This window comes from Cibotium barometz, chromosome 29 (genome assembly GCF_041138505.1).
Source record: "Cibotium barometz isolate CiBa-2024 chromosome 29, ASM4113850v1, whole genome shotgun sequence".
NCBI lineage: Eukaryota > Viridiplantae > Streptophyta > Polypodiopsida > Cyatheales > Cibotiaceae > Cibotium > Cibotium barometz.
Genome location: NC_141074.1, coordinates 40086903 through 40112722, shown reverse-complemented (window position 1 = coordinate 40112722; position 25820 = coordinate 40086903). Strand labels below are relative to the sequence as shown.

Here is a 25820-nt window from a genome sequence, read left to right as displayed (position 1 = left end):
TCGTACAAGATATACACGCAAGACTCTAGTGAGACGAGTCACACGGGGTAACCGAGGGAAAAACACCCCAGACCTCGACAATAGGGTGAGTGGTGACCTTAGGGCCGCAAGGGATAGAGACGGCGGGCGGGGGGAGGTCTCCTGTTGGGTGGAAGGGCTACAGCACTCATTTGTTAAATATGGATACCAAAGCCCGAGAAAGAGGAAAGCGACCGCTTCGCGCCTTCAGCCTTCATTCGTTTCGCCAACCACTAAACTAACAAGTGGGGGTGAGGTGAACCCCGCGGAGTTGACCACACGAATGAAGGTTCAATGGGAACTTAGCGAGTCCCCGAGAACACATCACATAAAGGGGGGTTACCCGGGGAACCGGAGAGGGCCCTGAAGGTTCCTTTGCTCGTAAAGCCGACAAAGTGACTTCCAACAAAGAATACTCGACAACGGGGAGACTCGTAGGGCCGAAGGCCCCCCTACGGGGCTATGAAAGCTGGGAAAAGCTACACAACCCCTTCTTTCTTTTTACTTTCTTTTTCTAGTTGAAAAGGAATCTAACCTAGCCAGACCGAATAGTTGAATGGCTGGCTAGGAGTACATAGAGGTGGGACAGAAACCCAATAAAACGTAAAGCGTTTTTTTTCTTCTCCAGGATCAACAAAACTACAAACAACAAAGAAAAAGCTTTACAAACAAAGGCCGGAGGCCGAAGTGGCCCCAGCCCAAACGAAAATTGTTTAGGTAATCTATATCTAGGTATACATATATATAGAGATTGCCTTACATATCCATATAGAATCGTTTGAAGAAACAAAGACTTGACGAGGGGTGTTCATGTGCAGCAACCTTAACTCCTATACAGGCACTGCCATACCGAAAACACAGAATTCTTCGAACCTTCGTTCGTAAAGCCAACGAAGATCTTCGATCCTGGGAGAAGCCGTATGAGGCGGAAGCTTCACGTACGGTTTTGAAGCCGAGCCTTTCCAGCAGCAATGGGGCGGCTTAGGGACCGATATGATGATTGGTTTAGGCACCAATTTTTGGGCCAATTCCCTTTCAATGCTACCCAAAAATGAGATTCTTGCCGAATCTGAGTTTGCTACTCCAATCACTATCAAACTAGTACCTATTACGTTTAGCATCTTAGGGGCTTTTACGGCGTATAATGCAAATCTTTTCGCGAACGAATTCCTTTTCGCTTTTGGAACCAGTACTTTCGGTAATGGACTTTATTGCTTTCTGAATAAGCGCCGGTTCTTTGACAAAGTTTTCAATGACTTTCTAGTGAGATCGTTTTTGCATTTCGGATACGAAGTCTCATTCAAAGCCTTAGACAAGGGTGCTATTGAGATCTCAGGTCCTTACGGGATTTCGTACACATTCCGGAAATTGGCCAAGCAAATAAGTCAACTTTAAAGTGGATTTGTTGTGCGAAGAGTACGTCACGACCCGTTGGCCCCAAGCTCCGTGGTGGGTAAACGGTAAACTCGACTCTACGAACCCAAGAAGCGACAGTAGGGGCGTAAAGACCGGAGTTGGTGTAGTGCCAGCAAGAACGTGAGTTAATGAGTCCCGGTACAGGGTTCCTTTTGTCCACAAGGCATGTCGAAATGAATAAAGGCATGGTGGGCGTATCTAACGAAGGTCGCGGTATGCCAGGTTTCGCTAAAGCAGGGAAAATCGCAGCCCTCTGCCTTTCCTCGAGAATATATAGCTACGCCTAGTAACTACACGTACGGTTAAGAGTCTAGGGAGCGAAATAGCTAGAGCACGGGAAAATAACGATCTCAGCAAGAGCCATACGTAACGACTACTAGTGCCGGCTCTGGGATCTCCTGTAAACCCCCATACGGTATATGGCGGATATTAGGGGAAGCAGTGATGGGGACTACCTCGAAAGTGCTGCAGAGAGCCGGATGAGGGGAGACCTTCACGTCCGGTTCGGAGGGCGGTGGTATCTCGACCCTACTATCACTATGCTTTCGTTATGTTACTTGGATTAACTATATTCGTGACCTCTTTTGGTACGTGGGATTTTCTACTTTTCCGGGTGGACAATTGATTGTATCTCACTTTCATAGTTCGTAGTTTCTTCCTATAGAACTCTTCAGTACAAACCAACGCTGGGGGAAGGTCCGACCCCTCCCCTTTATATCTTTGAAAACAACACTTTGTGTTTCGATTTCTCTTCCATATGGATAAGGGCTCCCCCGCTACTAGAAAAGGAGGGTGTAGCTTGCTATACCTCCCGTCATGTCAGTCCCCATGAACTATCCTTCAGTCCTCATGAACTGTCCAATAATGCCATATTCGTCCCGTAGAAAGAATCGAGAGGACATTAGAAATACTTTTAGCCTGTTCTTCTTCTGTAGCACTAGAAGTTTCCGTATTAGACGTCGGCTTCTCGTTTGTTTCCGGAATGTAATTATCTTCATCGCCATCTTTTGCAATCAAAGTTTCCACAATTCCATTTTCGGGTGCACGGGATCTCGTATCTCGTAGTGAAGAATACCAGGTGCACTAGGAGCTTCCACATCTCGTCATTGCCAAATCAGATGGGGTCGAATCCGGCTTGCGCAGGGACAAACTGCCACTAATATAGAATAGGAGAGAGAAACAATAAAACCATGCTACTCCTTGATGTTTTTCCGGGCATGGCTTCAGTCTCTGCTGTTACGGTCATACGTGCTAAAAACTCCGTCCATTCCGTTCTCTTTTTCATCCCCGTTTCCCGCAATACTTCAGGTTTACTTCCCTTGTTAGGTCCCGACTTCTCCGCTATGATCCTCTCAGTGGTTTATATAGGCGCGATTGCTGTGTCACTTTCATTTGTAGTGATGATGCCAGATACCAAAATAGCGGAAATCCACGAGAATGTATTGCGCTACTTACCAGTAGGTGGTACTATTGGACTGATTTCCTGGTCGGAAATCTTTGTCATTCTAGACAATGATTACATTCCAATACTACCAACCAATTTGAATACAACCTATCTGAGATATACGGTTTATGCTGAAAGAATACAAAGTTGGACTAATTTGGAAACATTAGGCAATTTACTTTATACCAACTATCCGGTTCCGTTCCCGGTGTCTAGTTCAATTTTATTAGTAGCCATGATCGGGGCTATAGTACCAACTATGCATAAAACTACTAAGGTCAAGAGACAGGATGTGTTCCAGCAGAATGCTATAGATTTTCGGAGGACCATCGGAAAGATACGCGAGAATAAGCAAATACAAAGTCTTGCTGCCAAAGGCTGCTGCCAAAGCCTCATTTTTTCCGGTCTCCACCATAACTTCCATGGGTACTGGTTTAGTCTCCGCACCAACTTTCATAGATATCGGGGGCCAATACCCGAATGTTCATAGCGTGCCACCCCATCTGATAAATATGTTTTACTCAATAGCGGGTTTGGAAAGAAGGACTCATCAAGTATGCTACGTGTCATTGATAGCACTATCGGATAGTTCATGGGGACTGACATGACAGGGGGGTAGAGCACGCATTAAGCAAATCTAGTATTTGTAACTGCGAGTTTGATAGAATACCACCTTCCATATCGGTTTGGATTCCATGTCGGTTGCAACTTCTTCATTACTAATTTATTCAAGGGGCTAGACGTCATATCCAGGGGCCTGTCAAGCGACATTATTTCATTGACTACTTTTTCCGGGGAGAGTCAGGGTATGTTCTGTGATGTGAAGCCTGTAGACATGGAGAATCGGGATTTGGGTAATGAAGCGGTAGAGCAACGTAAAATCGAGGAAGAACTGAAAGCAGAACGCTCAGCGCACGGGAAACTCAAGGAAGAACTGCAAACCGAACGCTTGGCACGTAAGATGCTCGAAGAGAAGTTTAAGGCGCTAGAACAGATGGTGCAATCCCTCTCCAATCGTTTCAGGGAAGCTGACAAATCCTCGCAGCAGGCGGAGGGCAGTGAGGTTGCAGCCACGGGCATTCGGTCTTCGGAAACCGAATCCAATCGACAAACGGGACCGGACGAACTGTCCAATAATCAGAGCGGGGCCTTGGCTACGGAATACGAGAAACAGCGTACGACACAGTGCAAGGAGCTGCCAGTCGAGCCTGATATCGACCCAGAGGCACAGGCCAACGGGGATGAACCCGGAAGAAAAAGCTTCTGGGATTTAAAGAGATGAAAGACCGTCTCTCCGGACGATATGAACTCGGGGAAATGGTCAAATTGAACACTAAGGATTTATTTCTTTTTGTTTTTTAAATGTGTTGAATTGAAAAAAATTGAGTAAATAGATCGTTTTTTTCTGTCCCGCCCGCTCCGCGTCGTTCTCCGCTTGTGAAAAAGCATCGGTATATCGGTCATTACATGACCTTGATCGCTACGCTTGATTAGATACATATTTTCTGAGATAGATGCTGGGATAAAGCGCAAAGCTCTTTCTCAGCTTCCGCTCCTACTCGTGCTGGGAAAGTGCCATGTTATTTGGTTGGTGAGAGGCGCCGGCTACAGACAGAAAGATTTCGGTACTGGCCCCCTATAGTATAGCCTGGTAATAAAATTGCCGTATATAGATGCGCCATTCGTTTAGCCAGCTTCCAGTCTCTATTCACTTTGAGCCCTTCACAACCCCATCACCCCCTTATAGAGAAAAAAGGGTTGCAGGGCTTCATTCGGGTCAGTAATACACCCATTCTTGTTTCGGATTAGCTCAGTCGGTAGAGCAGTGGACTGTTAATCCATGGGTCGCAAGTTCGAGTCTTGCATCCGGAGAAAATAACTGAAACAAACATGAGAATTGATCGACTAGAGCTTTTAAATAGGCCCGCCCTCGAGACGGTGGTAATCGAAAAAAAGCCGTATAGAAAAAATGATAAAAATGGTAAGTAGATTGAATGGCGGGTATTGGTGAAAAGCCGGGGAAACGACGAAGAGTTGCTTGCTCCGGGTATTGGTGCTTTTATAAGACGTGATGACCCTATCGGTACCACAAGGATCTGGGCATGGCACCTACGAGACAAAGATGCCCAAAACGGATTCTCAATGGGATTGTTGACCAAGTGTCTCTCTTGCTCGAGAACAACAACGGTCCGCCATTCCTCGGGGATCCCCCGAACCACAGCTCACGAATGGTAACATAGGATGGTAACGGCCAATCAATTTACATTGCTTTGTGCTTTGTTCGGCTTTTTCATTGATTTGAAAACTCGGTGGAGAATTCGGTTTAGTTTACTTCAATCAATTAACCTGCTTCCGAGTCCAGTGAAATTATATGGACTTCCCTTCAATAAGTATACCCGAACTCAATGATCGAGAATACATGTATGTTATGCCTCGTAACAGATACGATACCACCTTCTTTACGCCTCTTTCCTTCTTTCTAAAGTGTCTTATTTGTTCGCAGTGTGGCATCTCTTCCGTGTCGGCATATTCTGAGAGAGGATCCTAAGCTTCCGCATCTTTCTGACCCGGAATGGGTAAGGAGAGGAAAGGTTGCTTCGGCGAAGGGGTTCCTGGAACAGATCCAGTGGAGACGGGGCCTGTAGCTCAGGGGATTAGAGCACGTGGCTACGAACCACGGTGTCGGGGGTTCGAATCCCTCCTCGCCCACAATAGGGAGAACGAGAAGTCACCTTGGGTTTTGTCGATTCGCTTCGTGACGATTCTATCGAGAAGGACCGAAGCCTTGCTCTCGAGGCAATTATTTCAAAGACTTCGAATGCTAAGCGTATTCCGGGGACTAGACCATGACATTTCTCAGAAGCTCCGAGCATAGGTGTACCGACGGCATTCAACATGGCCTCTATTTGTTTGATTCCTTGAACCTCTACTTGTTCGATTAGTCCATTGGAAGGGGTTAGGACGTGTGGATTGACCGATTTCTCTCTTCCCAATCGCGATCTTGGCTCAGAAAGTCAGTCAAAGCTTACTTTGAACGGGGAGAGTGGCCGAGTGGTTAAAAGCGACAGACTGTAAATCTGTTGAAGGTTTTCTACGTAGGTTCGAATCCTGCCTCTCCCAATAGGTTAGGTCTGAAAAAGATTGTAGCTTTCACTGTTAATGGATAGCGAAACGTGTATCTGATGCTTTGCCTAGGCCAGAGAACCCAACCCGCTCGTACCTTCCTCTTCCATGGAAATGAAACGAATTGACCTTTCCACCGCTTTCTCCCTCAAACCAACTTTCCTAAGGAGGGCGCCACCCTGGAGGGCTTTTGGGCAACCCCGGTCTTTCGGTATAGTGAATACACCCCTCCGTCCGACCTGATTAACAGACCCCGTAAACATATTCATGGGATAGGAGGACCCAGGAAGGGCGTCCGAGCCGGGGATATTGGGGAATGAATCTATCCGTGTGTCCACGGCACACAACCGTAACTAGAGCGGGAAGCAGCGGGCGGGAGAGAAGGGGGCGGACCCCCACCCCGAAGTGAAGAGATTCAATGAGACCACTCGAATACATAGACAACGTGCCATTTCATGAGTGACTAGGAAAAGCGGGGAAAGGTATAAGAAGAGAAAACTAATCGACGAGAAACTAATAGCTAGTAGCAACGACTTCTCGGGATCCATTGGTTTATATAGAATCCATCTTTTAGGCGTATCGAAATACATTATTTTCACCAGGCGTATATAATAAAATAGAGTGACCCCCGGTGTCCCGGGGTACCTAGTCCCCCCAGAACCACGGGAGACAGTCGCCCATCATACGGCTCACCCACTCAACTTGCTTCGGATGTTAGTTCTGAATCGTTCAGGTTCAGATAACTTCGTTGGCTTTACGAACGAAGGAGCGGAGCAAGAAAGCGCCAAGCGCTTTCTCAGCGATGCCCGGGAGGGGGCGGAAAAGCAAGCAAGCCAGCTTTCCCCCTCGGTCCGTCCTCGGGCGGTTCGGCGAGCGCGCTTTCGAATGGATGATGTCGAGGCGTAAGGTGGGTGCAAGGGGCAACTTAACTGTACAGCCTAGCCACTATAGGTGGCCCCTTCAACACAACCGGGCCGAAGCGGAGTGATCTTTGAAGTACACTTTCTTTTGTAATCATGTAATTACTATAAGTCTCAAGTCTGGGTGTAGCAGGACTTGAACCTGCGACCATTAGATTAAAAGCCCAATGCTCTACCAACTGAGCTATACACCCAAATGTTATTGTATTACTATTACTACTAATTATGAGATAGATTTCTATGTGGTAATTGAACGAAAAAGAACAACTCTGACCCGGGATGGTTCGCCGGGCATATCGCGATGGCATTATAGTAGTATACATGAATGAATGTTATCTAGGTAACTATCCTTTGATTCAGACGCCTCATTCGCTTCATGTCAACCATCAATACCCCTCTCCGCTTTTCCATGGGCTATTTCCAAAATATCCCTCTGTCTTAGGCAGGCTACGCGATGATTCACATTCCATTTGAGTTCTGATAATTGAAAGATTGCATTCTCGAGTTGGAAGGGAAGGTTTTCTGGATTCAAGCGATTGCCCGACTTGGTACATCACACTCTCCCATGGAGGCCTGCCCGGTACTGCAAAGCCTTGCCCTTTCGTGGCCGAAAACCCCATGATTTCCATGCCGAGCCTGCTTGGATAAGAGTACGTGGCCCGCACCTTTTGAATCGAATTGAATTGAAGGGTGGCCCACTTGGGTAAAGTGGCACAAATCGATTAAAGCAAAGAGGGAGGCATAAAGGCTTTAAGCACAGAGTTTAATCGGGCGAAGAATGAGCCAACCGCGGGGCCACTCCGTGGGCTCTGAGTGACCTAGACTAATTCTTGAACACTACGCTAAACGATGAAAGGCATAGCGAAGTAAAAAGGGTAGAGACTGACAAGGTTTTTCCGCTACATGCTCTACTCGGAGGGCAGGGGTGGTCGGGCTTCTTTTCCATCAATATCATCAACTCTGACTTGGGAAAACTTGGCATGATGCTAACGGGGAAAACGGGGTTCGAACCCGCGACTTCTGGCGTGACAGACCAGCACTCTAACCAACTGAGCTATTTCCCCCGGAGATGGGGGATTCATTAAGCCCCCCCCATCCCGTAGGTATAACCTATTTGTTCTCTGCTAACTTTGTTTCCTCGAGATACGAATGATATTAAAAAGGCCATCGTCAAAGCAGACAGGGCAATAGCTTCTGTTAAGGCAAAGCCTGGAGTAACATAACCGAATAATTGTTTGGCTAATGATAAATTTCACGCCACAGAGGTTGTCGAAGGACTAGATACGTTTCCAGTACCTGCTACTGCTCCCGCTGAGGCCATGGTAGCCGCTCCTGCTCCAATTAATTTCGCACCTTCTAGCGTAACTAACTATTGGGTGTCTGTTAGGGTCACGAGAGGGGCTATAATGCGCCGGCTGCTTGACTTGACTGGAGAGGTCTTGGTCGAGTGTATTTCGCAAAGTCGCCAGGCTGCTGACACTGTGGGTCAGCTCAAAGCGTTGTTTCTCCGCATCCGATCGGGGCAGAATTGCAATACGAGAAGTACAGTCCCACTCCTGCTGCTGCACCGAAATCTTCAATAACTCCCTGAAATATGTGATTAGGTAATGTAGATGGCTCGTATACACGTTCAAGGATCACTCTCCAGGCTAGGGGGACTATTCGCCCAGTGATTGAAGGCCTAACAGGGAGAGAAGAAACCCATTCGATTTATCACTAGAGGCCTAGTGATTGCATAACTTCGAGGTTCCAACTGCTACGGATAGAGGGATTTGAACCCCCACGACTGAGTAAGGTCACCAGAACCTAAACCTGGCATGTCTACCAATTCCATCATATCCGCACATCGATTCTTATTTCGAAACGTTCTTATTGAGAAACCCTTTTTCACTGTTAACTGGATAGAGCCAAGAACGCCAATGGCAGAGCAAAGCTCGGATGGCGTAGCAATTAAGGGAAGCTGAAACACCACCGTATATTTCGATTCTCCCGGAAGCGTGACTCGCTCAATGAAATGGAGCCTATTGGACCAGACGCATCATAAATTACGACGATCCCTTTCAACCCCTCAGGCTCGGCCCTCAAAAAGCGCTCTCCAAATCAAGTGCCGGGTGGTGGAAAACGCACCACGTGGGAATGCTAACTTATGACCATACTCACGGATGGAGAGGGATTCGAACCCCCGGTATTTTTCCGAATACTTCGGTTTTCAAGACCGACTCTTTAAACCGCTCAGACATCCATCCCTTTCCCGACAGGATCATGAGCCTAGAGCCATCAATAATCAACGGGAAAGCGTGCCAAGCCTGCAGGTCTTTGTAAATTGCACGCAACGTCTTCAGAGAACAAATAGGTTGTACCGCCTCACCCTGTTCTCTGCTCCCCAAGGATACGGGTTGTTGATTGCGCTTGACCGGCACCTCTAGTACGACACATCTTTCAGAATACGAGCGAATGCTCGGATCAGTATTTCTTAATGATTCGAGCTCCTTATTCGATTGAGAAGTACTTTTTTATTTTCTTCTTATTCTGTAAAAAAGGTTTCATGTTCTATTTCACTCCCCGATGGGGGTTCTTTTCACCTTTCCCTCACGGTACTGCTTCGCTATCGGTCACTCAGGAGTATTTAGCCTTGCAAGGTGGTCCTTGCTGATTCACACGGGATTTCGCGTGCCCCATGCTACTCGGGTTGGAGCGTAAGCCAGCCGTACTTCCGGCTACTGGACTCTCACCATCTGGGGTGCAGTACTCAACTGCTTCGCCTAGCAAAACAAAGCCTTCATCGCTCTCCCACAACCCCGTTTTCACGGTTTAGGCTATTCCCATTTCACTCGCCGGGGGAATCGCTTTTGCTTTTTCTTTCTTTGGCTACTAAGATGTTTCAGTTCGCCGGGTTGTCTCTTGTCTGCCCATGAATTCAGCAGGCAGTTCAGAAGGTTAACCTATTCGGGAATTTCCGGATCTATGCCTATTTTCAGCTCCCCGAAGCATTTCGTCGTTTACCACGCCCGGTAGAAGCCCGCGAATGCGGGTCGGCAAGCTCTTCCAACTTTCTTTGGACTCCCTCCAATAGCCTTTCGCTACGCTCGTCGGTCCCTGCAAACGACCCGCTCTTGGGCGATTCGAAGAGCAAACTTGGAGGTGAAAGGTGATCGGATAATTGAAAGGTGATCGCTTCGCTCAGGCTTCCTTCGGGGAAGCCTTTCGCTACGCTTGCCTTTAGGTCCATTTCCAGAATCCGAGCTTGCACTCATCAATAGATGCAGCCGCGTAACCTCTTGCCGGTGAAAGCGGTTGACCATTAAGCAAGAGCGAGAGATCAACAATCTTGAAAGCGGTTGACCTTGATGCAAGAGAGGGAGAAGTCCATGGTGGAAAACTCGACCGCTTCAGCCAGTCGACCGCTTCAGCCAGTCGACGGGTTTCAGCCACTTCGACGAATGGAGGAGGCAACGATCTGATTCAATCACTAGAAAATACCAAGCCTTCATTCGACCTGGCGGAGAAAGATTCCCCCGGAACCACGACTCAAGCGCAATCACTTGCAGAGCGATCAAGCCAAATCGCAGAGCTGCCGAGACCGGGCATTCGACCAACAGGAACGGGCTTACAAAAAGCAGGCACAGGCTGTAGTCCCTGATCAGAAGCAAGTGAAAAAGACCGGCCATTCTATAACCGAAATTTGAAAGAAAAAGAATAGGCTAGGGACGGGGTCGAACCGTCATTCCAGGATTTGCAGTCCAATACATTGCCATTATGTTACCCAGCCAGCAGAACGTTTTTCCCGCCTCTCATTTAAGGGGGGTGACCCTAGTAAAGGCCACCCGTTGAAATAATCTAAAGCCTTTTCTGCGATGCCATAAAGTGTGAACCAACCTCCGTAATATTTTAAGCAAAATAGTAATTAGTGATTGAGGAAGACCCCTCGGGACTTGTAAAGCCGACCAGCTGCCAACACGACTTGTTTATGCCTATTAAAGAACCTTTTAATGCTAATTCGCGGAAAACTATACAAGACATACGAAATAACTAATATACGAAACGGAAGCGACCAGTGGAAATACGTCAGTTTCTTACTCATGTAAATGAACTATTTCTTGGCAACGGCGACGACTTTTCCGGAGTCTTATTTCGGTTATGGTCGACCAATCGGGTTGGGAGTTCCCTGCCTGACCGCCGATTCAGAACCGCTCGTGACAGTTTCCCGTCATACGGCTCCCCGCATCCCATCGGGTGGGGGTTCCGGAATGCGAGCTCCCCCGCCCTCTTCTGATCGTGACGATGCCCATGCAGCAACTGCCGCAGGTTGTTTCAGCAGCTCGTGCCTCCCGGACGACGTGGAATGATGCGATCCACCTCCACCCATGATGTCCACAGGCGGGAAGAACAATGAGCGCCAAGAACACCTACGCCGTGGTTGGAGTTCTACTTCCTTGTCGCTTTAGCCCTATCGGCTGGCTAGAGCCATTGCTCAGTTTTCTCACGGGCTTGATAACTCCTAGACTCAAATAGAAGACCACAAGACCATCAGCGTATCTGATGAGAGAGGATTGAAACCTCGTATCTTCCCCATTTTCCCTTTGAACGAAGATTTCCTCTATCCGACTCTTAAGCATCAGGATGAATAGTCCGTGAAATGCAGTGTTGGCCAAGGGGAGGAAAGATTACTTCACCTGTTCCGGGAAAGAGGTATTCGCCGAGAAACCGAAATTACTGCTGCTTCTAGCCACGAAGCTACCCGCCTCCTTACCATGGGAGAAGTATCAGGTCCATCGGAAAGCGTCTCGTGACTAATTCGATCAAAAATTGCATCAGCGTCGATTACGTACTCTGGCCCTCCCGTTGATAGATATGTGGATCGCTCTGGTGGCGTCATGGCGAGATCGACCCGAGCGAAAGTAGCTATTGGGTTCGAATCCCGCTTCCGGTTCGCCTTCAGGCCATGGGGGCCTATGCTTGTTCGATCCGATCCCTAGTATTAGGAGTCCCGAGAGGTCTTTATTAGTGGAATCGGGCCATACTTCCACTTCCACTCTCACTTCCGCTTTTGCTTTTACTTTCAGAGGTATGTATATTCAGCAAATCGGATCAGATTGTCTATCCGTGACAGAGCGAGTGCTACTCGTAGTTCAGGGGCAAGGTATTTTACGCCGCTTACTTTCCTTGCCAATCTGCGCTCTTTATCTTCGAATGTTGAAGCGTATTGGCTGCTCCCTTTCCCTTAAAATTGGATGCGGGGACACTTTGGCATGTCCCGATAATTACTACCGGGCCCTCGCTTATTGTCCCATCCTATTCCTGTTCACCGTACGGTTGGCTCTTCTGAGTGCGACCCCAGAGGTGTGCAGGGTTCCCCAGTTCCGGGATTCCATACTTCTTTGAACCGGGCCGTAAGGCTTCCGCTCTACGCCGGAGGCGCGCTCGAGGAACGGGAAAGGACAGACAACCCCTTTCCCTCGGCCTCTGTCCCATGTTTCGGACGCAGGGGTCTCCCCTGCGGAGCAGGAAGCAATATCCCCCTGCTTTCCTGTTTCGACGCTTCAAACGCTAGGATTGCGGTTGCCTGCTGTCCGGTTCAACTTAGGCTTAGCCTTCGGGGATGCAGTACCGCCACTCGGCACTCACCCAGACAATACCCGGAGTTTCATTCCCACCCCGTCTCCCAACGAAGACAAAGAAGGGGTGGATATCGTCACGCGCGCCCTTGCTTGAGATTCAAAGTTCCCCACTTTCGCCGGGTTCTGAATCCCTTTCATGCCCAGCTTCATGCCTTTGGATGCCATTCTCCCAGCACGTGGGCACGCTGTTACCCTGTTCCCGAGGGAGAAGGACTTTCACCTTCATGGAAACTCAGTTCGCTAACTCCGCCATCCGAGCGCGAATGAATGCGAAATGAGCGCACAGATGCGACTCAACGTCTTAACCTGTGAACAGGTCACGCTACCCAACCAGAAAGATTTCTATCTTAACGAATGGCTTTATAGGGCATTCATTTTAATTCATATTTAGCCGCAGGCTTTCACGGTTTCTAATCTCATATATTCTTATTAGACACCCATATAACCTTCTCTAATGACGTATGACTAAACCTCGACACATAACTTAACCTTTTTTTATGACCCTTCCATCTGCCTTTTTCATATCTCCGAAATTTCGTACGTTTTGGATATGGCGCTTGAAGTAAGTCCCTTTTTGAATGAAGAAAAACTCATATTAGTGGCGTTGGCATTTTTCTGTAAATCCCCTGCGATGTGCTCTAAAGGCACAGAGAATCGTACACTTAAGCGGTTGAGAGATACCTTCGGGCCCAACCGGGGTAAAATCCTATTACTAGAAGGCACCCCTTCTTTCAACCTTCCCAGGAACCATAAGAATATGGTTGCTGCATCGGGACCCAAAGGTGAATCAAACCCCGAATACACGGGTCTCTTCATGAATAGTTGTGCAATGGATTCGAAAATCCCAAACAAAGGGGGAAATCTCCTCCGAAGCATACCCATCCAATCCGATCGCCGCTAATGTCCTAAGTTTTGGTGGGGAATTGGGACTCGGCGACCAAAGCAACTTATCCGACCATCCAATCATGACCGGCTGTTGCCTGATGGTCGGCACGGCGCACTCGAAGACCGATAAGGGGTCCTTAGACACTGAACCAGGACTAAACGTCGGAAGAATCCGATCCGAATTAGTAGTGGACTCAAGTGATGCCGAAACCAGAACTAGAAGAAGTTTCTAGATACAGAACGCGGTTAAATACAACCTTACCAACATTTGACTCTTAGGAGTGTTTCCCTTTCTAATAATTTTACGATGATTGGGTAGGATGACTCTAGGGAGCCCCGATCGCGTTAAGGAAACCCGTACTGTGCTTGAGTCTAGGGCATATGAGAACTTATTAGAAGCGCTCAAAGCCTTGCACAAGCTCACCTCGCATTGCTTCAAATACCTCAAAGTATACAAGGGACCCATTGTTCGGTACAACCGGTACATAGTACGAGCTACATGTTGGCGAGAGCAAAGCTATCTTAAGTGGAGACGCGATAAGAATAGGAAAAAAACCCCGAATGGCCGGGCCTCTACCTGCACTAAACTAATTCAGATTCGAAGTGGAAGAGAAAACAAGAGAATTCCCGTTTGCGTGTACCTTCACGTAACCCAGCCTCTTCTCTTGTTAGTATCTTCCGACTGATACCCGAATGGTTACAGGCTCTCTTGCGTGAGTCTTGAATTCGCATCTCGCCTAGGTCTCCCGGAGGGCCGTCTCGTCCTCGAACAGGATGGCAGACCCTTCTCTAGGAGCCTAATCACCGGCAACCCAAGGACACTTGAGAAAGCTGACTCGGGGTCTTCGGACCCTATCGGTGGTGCAGAATTCGAATATCTCGACTAGTTAAGGAAACCTATAGTGGTTTGGTAGATAACCGCTTCATTCATTCATTCATCAGTGGGATCACTACGAATGAAGGCCCTCTGCGGTCAATCGGAGAGGTGGGGAACCTTTTCCGTAGTGGAAGGACTAGAAGAGGCTCAGTGTTTTGGATAGTTGTAGGCGAGAACCCTCGAATAGGCCTTTCTCACCAATCGCTACGAGTGAGAGTACCTTTTACCGTAAATAGAAAATGGGCGAAACACTTCAGGACTGCACCCCGGCTAACAAATAAGTACTAGTGTAAACTAATAAACTAGTGTAATTGAGAAATAAGTACTAGTGTAAAGTAATGAACTAGTGTGAACTAATGAACTAGTGTAACATAGCGTGATTAGCCGCGATGTGATCCTCGCATGATTAGCCGACACATGATGTGATATTCGGTAAGTAAGTAATTCCTTCCCTGTGCCGGATGTGATTTGACCAAGTGCCTAAAAGAATGGCTACGTGTAACCCTTGGTGTTTCCCTTCGATGGGTGTTGGTAGCGTAGCCCCGCCGTATAACAAATAGCTATTCATAAAGCGTGTGTCTTATGCGGAGAAATTGGGTCTATAGATAGAGCTGAAACGCTGCGAACCAGATATCCACGGAAGGTAAACTTCTGTTTTGTTTTACCTCTAGGTTCAATTAAAAGGAACTATAACTAAAGGGAGTTTAGAGGCCATATGAATCTCTTCTAGGATCAAAAATGACTTGATTGAATTTAAGAGAATTTTCCATGTTGCACCAAGTTACTTACGGAAGTATGCATACACTCCAGGAACACTTCGGGGTAAACACCCATCCGAATGGGTAGGGTCGAGGGTTCGGCATTCAGGCCGTAACATTAGTTAAGCAGAACAAAAAAAAGATTTTTCCTCTGTTCACCCTAAATGCTACGCATGGTAAAGTGCTCTCCGAACCGAGCTGGATAGTCTCCTCTCACTCGGCTCACCAACCTGAACTTTCATTGTTACGGTTTCAGATATTCAAACCGCAATTGGATGGTTCCCAGCTTTTCGTATGGGGGTTCTCATACGGCATAAGTGACAGAGTGGTATTTGTTTCCTTCTTGCCGTAATCACCATTTGTTCGACGAAATCGCCCGAGGTCGAGTGCCCGGTACGTGGTACGCCTGCGGCCCTCGGCTCCGTCACAAGCGGCGCATACGTCCCGTAAGGCGCTGTTCGGCCACGATCTGATCTCCATTGTAGTTTTCTTCATGGATCCGGCACTTGCTAGGCCTGTATCGGATCTGGTACCCAATTCCTTGACAGTGGCTTTACGTCCGGTCGTGGTGTGTTCACAATTCGTACAAACGGAACGTCTGGCATCGATCGCTTCTACAAGATCACCGGGCCTCTGCCGCCCAATCTCGTATGTGATGGTCGGTGGCCCTAATATCGATAGGCTTCGCTCCCTCTAGGGGCCGGTCCTCGCTCGCCAGCGGTTGCGGACGCTTCGCTAATCAATCTACAGTTCGATTTAGCGGCAAGAACGAAAGCCGGTAAGTGCCGTAGTGTAAGAGAAAGATACCCTGATGATACTTTGTCGCCCGTTTCCAGCGAGGTGGTGGCGATTGGGATACGCTACGGGGAATAGACGCGACTCCCGATTCTCTGAAAAGAAAAGGTGGATTTTGGAAATATTCGAGGAAGTTGGGCTTTGGATCCTTATCATAAAACCCTCATTCTTTATCACAAAACCCTCCTTCTTTACCTTTCTTCTTTCACGAATTTCGTTCCCTTTCATGACCCTTTGTTCTACCACATCCCCCCCATTCCACGAACTTTTGTTCCTTTCACTCCCGGAGTGGGCGCGAAGCTTTCCCGGCTTTACAGGTTTCGACTAGGGAAGTCTTTATATGACCTTCAAATTTTTGGGTATCTCTCGCACACTTCCTTTTACAAACCTCAGGCTGTAAGTCACTTTCGAGAGTCTGTCCAAGAAGGCCTGGCTTTCCGTGATCGATACTATCGCGTTTACCGATACCTTCCCTCATGCACTAAACGGTACCACGGAGATCTCTACGTACTTGTCTTAGACAAGTATGCTGAGACCTTCCCAGCCCAAACCCGTGGAAGCAACAAAGGCTGCAGGGCGAAGCAGATTGCTCCGAGAAGGGTTCGCACCTGCGGCCTGTACAAGTCTGTCTTGGAATTATGGTATGCCCTTTGGCATAGCGGCAAGCGCCTACCGCTAGGTTTGGGAATGCAAGGGCGAGGGATCCCGCTATGCCTTGCGGCCCGATACGACGGAATCGAGGCCTTCACGCAGGTCCAGTATTTTCACAGAGATGCCGTCTATAGTGGTTCCCCCGAGCCCAGCCCTTGGTCGTCATTGACCCAGGATTAGGTGCTAGTCTTTCATAGGCAGCAATCCATCATAGATCTATGTCCCATCGAAATGGTCTTTCGACCTTCGTTCGATCTCGACAGCTTAGATCCCATAAGACACGTAGTTGTTGTTCCATTGTCAAAGCCTCGGGCTTTAATCCATCCGGACCTGGAGTCAATTCTCTCGTGTCATTCAAGTGTGCAACGTCCATCAATGATGGTTCATTAATGTCCATTGATTTAGACTCCTTCTCCGCCACCTTATACAAATAAGATCGATAGGGGTCGGGCCTTTCATTTGAGGGCCCCTGTTCCCCAGCCCTCACAACGAACCACCGTACGGAAGCCTTTCGACTCGTACGGCTCGCCCTCCCAGATCTGGACTCTGGGCATTACGGTCGCTGCAGTCAGGTCTTTACCCGTTGTTCTGCCACTGAAAAACGGAATAGGTATGCCCAGTCTAGCTTGCGTGTGGAGTGGCGTACAGATTTGTTAAGAAAGTGTCCGTTGCCTTGGTAGGGAACAGTACAATCCTGGACTGGCCCTCTTCGTATTAACCGCTTAGGTCTATGTCACTACGAGGCCTCTGAACTCTTCAAGGACGCCGTCATGGGGATGGTTGGCCCCGACTCTCGAAACTACTAGGTTTTCCTTTTTAGCGAGAGCTATGCGGCCCTTGCTTTTCATGCGGAAAAAAGAAACCTTGCCGAAGTAAGCTCAGCAGTCAGCCTACGGGCGCACGGTAAGGTGTTTGGCTTTTGCCGGATCTATAGAGATACTACGAGTCCCCCGTCCCAGATTCCCGAATCCGCGGTTATCTAGTTCGCCGGTACTACCAAAAACTCTGATGCTTACGTTACTAACGTAAGATTCCGAACTAGTAGTGTCAGTCCGAGCGGAAAACCCAGTTGTGCTTTTAGCATCGGCTCCGTATCGAAGTTGGAAACTCCCCGTGCCCTGCCATAAATGCTTGGAGTCCATATTATGGTGGAGATAACGCTGTGATATGATCGATTGCTCAATAACCTGACCGAGCGCGTTCGAGTCATTGGCTCGTCCAACCTCGCATTCATGAGTAACCCATTCAACTGTCCTTTGGAGACACGGTCGAAAAGTGAGGGCCGAAAGTGGCCTCGCTCTTTCCTTTCGCAACAGGCTATGTTCCCTACTGAGGTAAGTTGCCTCCGTCTCATCGCGAGCACCTACAATGTTGTGATTACATTGTTTAGTAATACATTTACTTGGTGGTTTAACGGTCGCCTCTCCAGGAATGGAAGGTAAAAATGTTGGAACTTCTCTTCTATTCAAATCGGAGAATTTATGGAGGAATTTGGGTTTCGAATTCCCAAAAACCACACGATTATATGGCCAAAGAGGATAGGCTGCGCCTAAAATCATCCCAAGTGCCGCCGATGTGGCCACTAAGCTATTTTTTTAAAAAGCTCCCACTAGAATAGGAAATTCCCCGATGGAGCTGCTAGTGCCGGGTAAACTCATATTAGCTGGAGTAGAAAGTAATGGAATGGTGGAGAAATTTGGCATGGTGCTTGCTGGACCTCCGTAATACCTAACAGGTCAAGTCTTATATCAGTCGTATGGAGCACCAACGCATGAGGAAGGGGCTAAAAGAACCGGTCCATGACTTGACGTGGGCAAAATGCTACCTTCAATTCCCTGTATGTTTGATAGAGTGAAATCTTCCCCCCTTAATCGGAGTACGCCGATTCCTCCCCGAACCGTACGAGATAGTTACCTATCATACGGCTCTCTAACTCCACTTATTGGGTTGTTCTGCTTCCAATTGATGGTAGTACCCGAGATCTGCGGAATGAACCCCCGCTCGGGTGACACTTTGAACATAAAGCCGCCCGCTTTCTATCCATGGTTGGCATGTATCCTTCCGAAATATTTCCGACTTGAATCCGTCGTAGCCCCCTAGAGAGAGAAAGCGTGTAGCGCTTTCCCGGGGCCGGAGGCCCATATTCTGAACCGAAGGTTCTCCAGAAAACCTACTTTTTCCCTTCTGCCTCTTCCCGAAAATAAAGGGCGGAAGTTGGATTCTTTCCCTCCGCACGCATATGTGAATCTCCCGCATTAACCGGTTTGGATGAAATTGAAAACAAACTTTCTCGTCTCGAATAATTATTCGTACAATGCCACACGATACACCATGGTTCATCGCGTTGAAAAACAGGCTGGCTGGCTAAAGTCACCTTCTATGTACCATTGGGTACTCCAAAGGGAAAGGTGCTCCCGATGATGCGTAAGGCTTTATGTGGACTTACTAAATGAAGGGTCTGGAACCGGATGCAATGACGGCGTATCCCGAAAGCCTCTAACTCGAATAGGATTGTGCCGTCAATGGCCTTCCTATCAGGAGGGAGGGGAGGGCCGGGTGTCCGCAATCCTGTATTTTGGCTTACTCTTGGGTGGACAGTAACCCATGAACCTATGTTACACGGAAAGCCGGTAATACTGTGGCATGTAGTTCTATTGCTGTTACGAGGGCTGGAAACCCAAAGGTTCGCACAAGTATCAATCCCATTCTGTGTGGTGGCAGACACATCCGCTAGGGGATCCGTGGAGATTGGCTCCGCGCGCAAATGGCGTGGAGTAAGATCTGCGAGGGTCATGCAGATACATAGGCCCCTTCCCTTCCGCCGAATCGTTCAGCGCTTTCCGTTCGCACGGTCCTTTAGTGGGAGTTGGGCAGGTACTATGGGCTTCTGACTTCCAGCTACGCGCCGCGCGCCCCTCGCAAAGCGAATGGAGGCTGATAGTATTTTGAACGCGTTCAAAATACTGAAAATCTTTCCTCCTGGCAAGGGGAAAGTATATACATATACATCGAAATAAAAAGAGACATTTATGTGTGGATTCTATCCATATCTTCGCGTTCCTCCAAAACCTCTCTTATCTGGGCACAGCGCCCAAGGGTTCACGAAAAGGAACGCATAGCGTTCAGAATACTAACGCGCAGCGGAGTTGGACCGCTTGCGGGTTGGCGACATGAATAAAGAGAAGAACTTCATTCGTGAAAGAATGAATGAAGGGTTCGCCGCTCAGCTGAATCTCGCCGGTGTCACCTATAGGCTGCGACGCCTAGAGTTGTCGTTTGTGCACCCCATCCGTCCCCAATGAAATGAGTAATCCACTCCCCTGCCAATTGTGGCCTTAGCACTTAGTCTCGATGGCTGGCGGGGAGTGTAACAGCTTACGTTCGCGCGTCTTCCCACGCGTGCTGGACACGTGTTAGCTGTAGGAAGTATTGTTCCGGAAACGACTCCAATTCGCCAATTCAGGCTCGACTCGCTTGACGTTAGCGGACTCGCAGGATACTATCGGGCAATCCGGGAAGATGGCGGGGATAGAAGAGAATGCGTTAAGGCGCGTTGTGAACTTTGAGTTTTCCTCTCCGAGCCCAGAGAACGCTATGCCTTTTTCAGGGGCTTTAGCCACTCAACCGAAGGGAAGAGGGTAAACTGATTCTTACTCCGTAGAGCCAATAAAGTGCTGCGCATTTTCGTTCGTAGAGCTAGCGAAGTCCCCTCACCTACTCCACCCTCCTTGCCTTTTGAGGAGAAAAGCAGAAAATGAAACAACGTATTTTCTCCTCTAAGGCCCCGCATCCAGCACAAGTACTTCCTGCTAAATTCAATCAAGCTGCTTCTACGACATGCTACGCTTTCTGCCCTATGGTTAGGAGGTTAATTGGTCGCACGCCCGGCATACAGGTTTTGGCCTTGTGTGTTCATAACTATAGGTGACCTTACGGCCGCCCGACTAGACATACCAATAGTTACAAAATTCATATAGGCTACTAAAGGGTAGGCAATAATCTTTTTCAGATCGATTTATCTTATGGTAGTCAGGAGAGTGTATATAATGGCAATCACGCTTGGAGTATAAATAAAAGGAGTGAAATAAAGTGTCGCTCCGGGAAACATGGGTACAGAAAATCTTAAAAAACCATAGGTTCCCAATTTTGAAAGAATTCCTGCCAAGATTACAGATCCAGCTGTAAGTACCTCTACATGAGCTTCGGGTAACCGAATATGAACTGATACCATAGGCACTTTTACAGGGAAAGAAGCAAGAAAGGCGAGCCATGGCAAGATTTAGCGCCATTCACTAAACTCTGTGGTTAATGATATATGCAAATCGATAGTTCCCGTCTAAAAAAAAATCAATAAGATAGCTAAGAGCATGAAGACAGATCCAGGCGGGGTATGTGAGAGAAACTAATGTGCCGCTCGTATTTTTCTTTGTCTAGAACCCCGTACCCCTATAGTAATAGGAGAGTCAAGGATAGGTCCCCCGCTTTATCGCCCCACGAAGGGCGGTAAGTCAAGAAAAGGCGGGTACCCAATCCCTTCCCAAAGAACCGTACGTGATACTCCCGCATCATACGGCTCCGTCTCGAGATAGCTGATGAGTCGGCCCTTGCCATTCCTTCACGACAATTGTTTCCGCCCCAAACTTTATTTCATTGGCATGGATATCTTGGTGGTGTTCAGCGGTTCACCTAAATTGTTCGCGAAGCGAACAATGGGATCTGCTTGCAGTCCAGAGAGGGCCTGTAGGGCTCTTAAGCCTCGCAAGCGCTCCCCTTTCTTATAGAGAACCGATATATCTCATGTATGTGCGTATATATATATCATCGAACGCGTGTCGAACCAGCTTGCGCATGCGGTGCGTCTGAAGCTGGAGGACCGGTTGTGGGTCTCAGCAAGCTTCCTCGCATCCGACGCGTTGTATTCTTGAAATGCGCGTCCGCGCTTCGCGTTCCCGCCTTCGCCCCGGCTGAAAGCCGATTTCGTGCTGATAAGCACTTTATCCCGGGACCTTTACCACGCGAAATGGCCGGGAACTCCGAGAACGCAATTTATCCCATTGCGCTTCTCAGGCAGGCAATTTGGGCCCGCGGCCCGACCTCTCCGCTGGGGCGATGCCCAGTGGAAAGCAAGCCGTCAGCATGTCGCTTCGCGCCCTATTTATTCAGTCCAGATCCTTTTTGTCCGTGGGACAGATAATAAGCAAGCGACGTGTCGGTTACACACACGGCTTTGCCTTCTGGCTTTACGTTTACGCCCTGATTCGCGCGCGGCTAGGGGCGTTTCCTCGTCGTCTAGCCCCAGTCATCGTAGGTTGTTCCGATCGACCATATTCTTGTACTCCGGATCCTCTCGGCTCTCCGACGTTTTGCTCCCTAGCCGAATCTTCGCGATCTGGCTTATGGAGGTAGATGCTATATAGTAGGGGCGATAGGACGCTTTCCTTTCGCTTTGGGTCCGCCCGCCCCTCTCTAACTAGAGTCCAGCCTCTGTGTACTGGATTGAAAAACCCCGTGTCGTCAGTCCCCTTCTCTAATATGGAAATTAGGCGGTGCCGATCGATCATATCATAGCACTTCCGGCAAGTCAGATTCAGTACAGAATAGATATCCATCTATCTATCTATCTATCTATTCGATTACTTGTCTTATGGCCTCTTAACTTACGGCCTTGGCGCTATTACTGCGAGCGGTCCGAGCTCTCCCGGCTTATTTGGCTTGGGGACGCCGGGCCTGAACCCGTACGCACTTGTACGGAGGTGCGGTGAGGACCTCCCCTTCAAACGTCCGTCCCAATTTCGTTCTTTTTTTTTGAATCAAACGTCGTTTTCCTTTCTGAGCCCTCCGGGTTTCGGAATTACCCAGCTCGGATTTGATTCCGGCTGCCAAGAGCAGTCTTTTGCCCGTAACTACACTGAACGGGTCGGTCTTCTATTTTGTTTCAGCGACTTCTCCTACAGACGGCTTCCTGAAACCGACCTGCCAGGCTTTCTCTCGAGACCAGGACGATTATCCCTGTCAACTCAATCGGTAGCTGACGAGTCTACGTCCATCCCCGGGCGTCGGGTACAATCTATTTCCCCGCCACCCTTGTAGCCGTCACCCGGAATCCGCGCAAGTGTGTCCGCACCCCCTAGACTTGACGAAAAAGGTTTTTTCGCAGCTAAACTCCTCCACCCGGGAGCACCCTTTTCTGCATGTCCGTACAATACTCGAGTAGGCGGGGCGAAGTCTCGCGAGGTACCCATTCAGCAGAAGACTCCCCGCCAATTCCAAATAGGTCATCTGACGGATTCAACGAAAAATGCTATGCTTACACACAAGACTACCCTTCACCGAAAGCTTCGCGGGGACTATCCAAATTCGACCCTAGCCCGCCCGGAGAGGTTTACTGCACAAGGCTCCTGCCCGCAGAGGGCCTTATCCCAGCGAATATCAGAAGCTCAGCTCCGCACGACATAAAGATTGACACGCTTTCGAAAAAAACATGAAGGAGTGAAGTATCCGGCATGCGAGACACAGCGATCGTAAAAGATTCACCAATTGAAAATGCTATTATATACTCTTTCTTAAAACCTTCGATACTGGACCAACCTACTAAAATGCGAATGGGAATTGAAGACATGGTCGAGACTGCTAAAGATAAGAGAGTACCATCTATACCTATAATGAAATTGATGTTTGAATGGGGAAGCCATCGAATAGTTTCCACAAATTAAAATTTGGCTGTGGAATTATCGGATCATGTCCGAGAAACCGAAAAATACAAGAAAGTCGTCAAAAAAGCGCACAGACCAGTGATTCATATCCGTCGTATTCCGAAATCGAGAGAAACCGAAGGAATAATGCTTCCCAACAGAGAACATAGGGTGAGACCACTGAGATGGGATTCCGCTAATAACATCATCTTCTAAGTCTGTTCGGTTTTTTCCCTTTTTCTCTCTTCTCCATATGCATGGGAGTTAAAGGTCCTTCAAGTCGACTAAAAGAAAAGGTACAATCTGTGTCTTATCCTCGGTGCTTTATACCCAGGGCAGTCTCCAGCATTCATGGCAGTTCCTAGCCCGAGAAGTCGTCAAGTGTTTAGACCTGGAGACACAAGTCCCGGCTGACCTGACTATAAACTGCGGAAAGGGAAATTGAGTAAATAGATTGGGACTGAAGGTCCCGGCGGTTCCGGCCGGTCATGTGTCCCCGCGGAATTAAAGAGATGAAAGAACGGTGATCGCTCTGGATTCCGGGGAACAGTTTGTTGATCCAGATCTATTTACTCAATTTTTTTCAATTCAACACATTTATTTTTTTATTCAAGCAATTCTGCAAGCGGAAAAAGGGACCGGGGTATTGAGGCAATCTTGACTCCTTGTTGACTTTGCCCAATCGAAATGACCATCCGGGACTCGAACCTTTATGGGGAAATTGAGTAAATAGAATGGTAACCTAGTGACCATGACCTAGTGAAAGGTGATCGCTTCGCGTTAAAAATATAGTGATTTGGGTTAAATTGTTTGACCCTTTCCCTTTGATACTGGATTTTGGCTCTTGAAGAAATTCAACACATTTATTTTTTTATTCAAGCAATTCTGCAAGCGGAAAAAGGGACCGGGGTATTGAGGCAATCTTGACTCCTTGTTGACTTTGCCCAATCGAAATGACCATCCGGGACTCGAACCTTTATGGGGAAATTGAGTAAATAGAATGGTAACCTAGTGACCATGACCTAGTGAAAGGTGATCGCTTCGCGTTATAAATATAGTGATTTGGGTTAAATTGTTTGACCCTTTCCCTTTGATACTGGATTTTGGCTCGTCAGCCTCTTCCCCTTTCCCTTTGATTGGCGGGGCTTCCGCCAGAACTAATTACACCTTCTAACGGTAAGATGCGTTGGGGTCAAAGCCAGTAGTGGATGCCCGCCCGGCAGAACCTGCCGAATCTCGCTGATAGGAACTTTACTTTATGGATGCGGACGCGAAACATGTTTAATGGACACGGATTGGTTTAAGCAGAAGGGTCCGGAGTGAGGGGGGCAGAAAGTAACTCCTTTAATTAGCTCTCGTAATCAAGGGACCTGTATGCCGGGTGGATATTAGGCACGTGGACATCAAACCTACCCACTTACTTGGAAGCAAGTACATAGTGGGCATCAGGATCTCAGACACGCTGCTTGGGAGGCAGATATAGGTAGACATGGTGAGGGTCAAAGGCACAAAATGATATTTACGATTCAAACGATATTAGAGTTAAGGAACCCGGAATGGCTATCAACCAGGGTTCAAAGCCGAGGACTCTCGACGTAGTTCGGCAGCACGATGGGCTCGAATCCGGACTGAGAGTCTGGCCCTGCAACGGGTCCAGGAGCAAGGTAGCCTTGTCATATCACCGTGAAACTCGCAACATTTACCTTGGTTAATTAACTCAGGCGGCTAGACCACCTCAGAAGTGGGTAATGAAACAACTCCAAACCAACCCGAGGAGCTACGACCGAGTTGCCCGTAGTACAGGGAAGCTACCGCTATCTATTAATACCGCTATCGGAGATTTCGGAAACACAGAAAAGATGATGTGGCGAGACGTAGAGATGCCTAAAGCCGCTTCTTGAGTTAGAAAAGAAAGCTCCCGAATATCGATTCTCTGCGCCTTTGCCAAGCAAAACACTTAAGAATCATCGGTCTTCATAGCCCAGGGAAAACGACCGAAGGCACCTGAGATCTACCATGAAACCCCGGCAAGGGGGAGGCTCAGGCAGGCCCTTAGCGTGCTCGGGGTTAAGTATCGTCCTTGCAGCTGTCATACAGGTCAAGAGCGAAAAGAAGTGATCAGCAGCAGCTCTGAAGGGCGAGCGGGCTCGAACCATTTAAATTGGCTTGGCGGTATGGCAGCAAGTTGACTAGGCCGGGGACCCAGTCGACGTACTCGTTACGGTCCTACGCCATATCGCAGTCCCCATAGGTAAGGGCGGCCATAATCGAGATTCGTCATCCTACCCTCTCGACCCTCCTGGCTCCGCGGCATTACTCCCCGAAGCGGGAGCTGGATTCCTGCCAAAGTCCCCCGTGTGAATCACCAACGAGCATCAGATCCGAGCTTCTTGGTTAATGGGCGGAAAGATCTCAGACGTAGAAAACGTTTCATAGACGGTAATCTTACTATTTTAGGCAAGAACACTATAGGTCGTAAGTATAGAATCTGAAAGGTATATTTCTATACTCAACAAGAGGGTGGTAGAGGCTTGGGATGACGTGTCTTTGGCGAGTAACGGGATTCGAACCCGTGTTTTCAAATTCACAATCTGACACTCTGACCCATTGAGTTATACCCGCC

At 48.3% G+C, this 25820-nt stretch overlaps 1 protein-coding gene and 6 non-coding genes across 12 annotated transcripts in view; 4 read left to right on the top strand and 3 right to left on the bottom strand.

Moving 5' to 3' along the window:
• The window catches only part of LOC147622177 (uncharacterized), a 157326-nt gene that overhangs the window by 35571 nt on the left and 95935 nt on the right, over positions 1-25820 (top strand). The gene's annotated exons all lie outside the window — the stretch shown is intronic.
• TRNAN-GUU (transfer RNA asparagine (anticodon GUU)) lies at positions 4678-4750 on the top strand. Its single transcript has one exon. It is a non-coding gene; the product is annotated as a tRNA-Asn (tRNA).
• On the top strand, positions 5514-5587 carry TRNAR-ACG (transfer RNA arginine (anticodon ACG)). The gene has a single exon. It is a non-coding gene; the product is annotated as a tRNA-Arg (tRNA).
• TRNAY-GUA (transfer RNA tyrosine (anticodon GUA)) lies at positions 5916-5998 on the top strand. The gene has a single exon. It is a non-coding gene; the product is annotated as a tRNA-Tyr (tRNA).
• Positions 7043-7115, bottom strand: TRNAK-UUU (transfer RNA lysine (anticodon UUU)). Its single transcript has one exon. It is a non-coding gene; the product is annotated as a tRNA-Lys (tRNA).
• Positions 7912-7985, bottom strand: TRNAD-GUC (transfer RNA aspartic acid (anticodon GUC)). The gene has a single exon. It is a non-coding gene; the product is annotated as a tRNA-Asp (tRNA).
• Positions 25747-25819, bottom strand: TRNAH-GUG (transfer RNA histidin (anticodon GUG)). The gene has a single exon. It is a non-coding gene; the product is annotated as a tRNA-His (tRNA).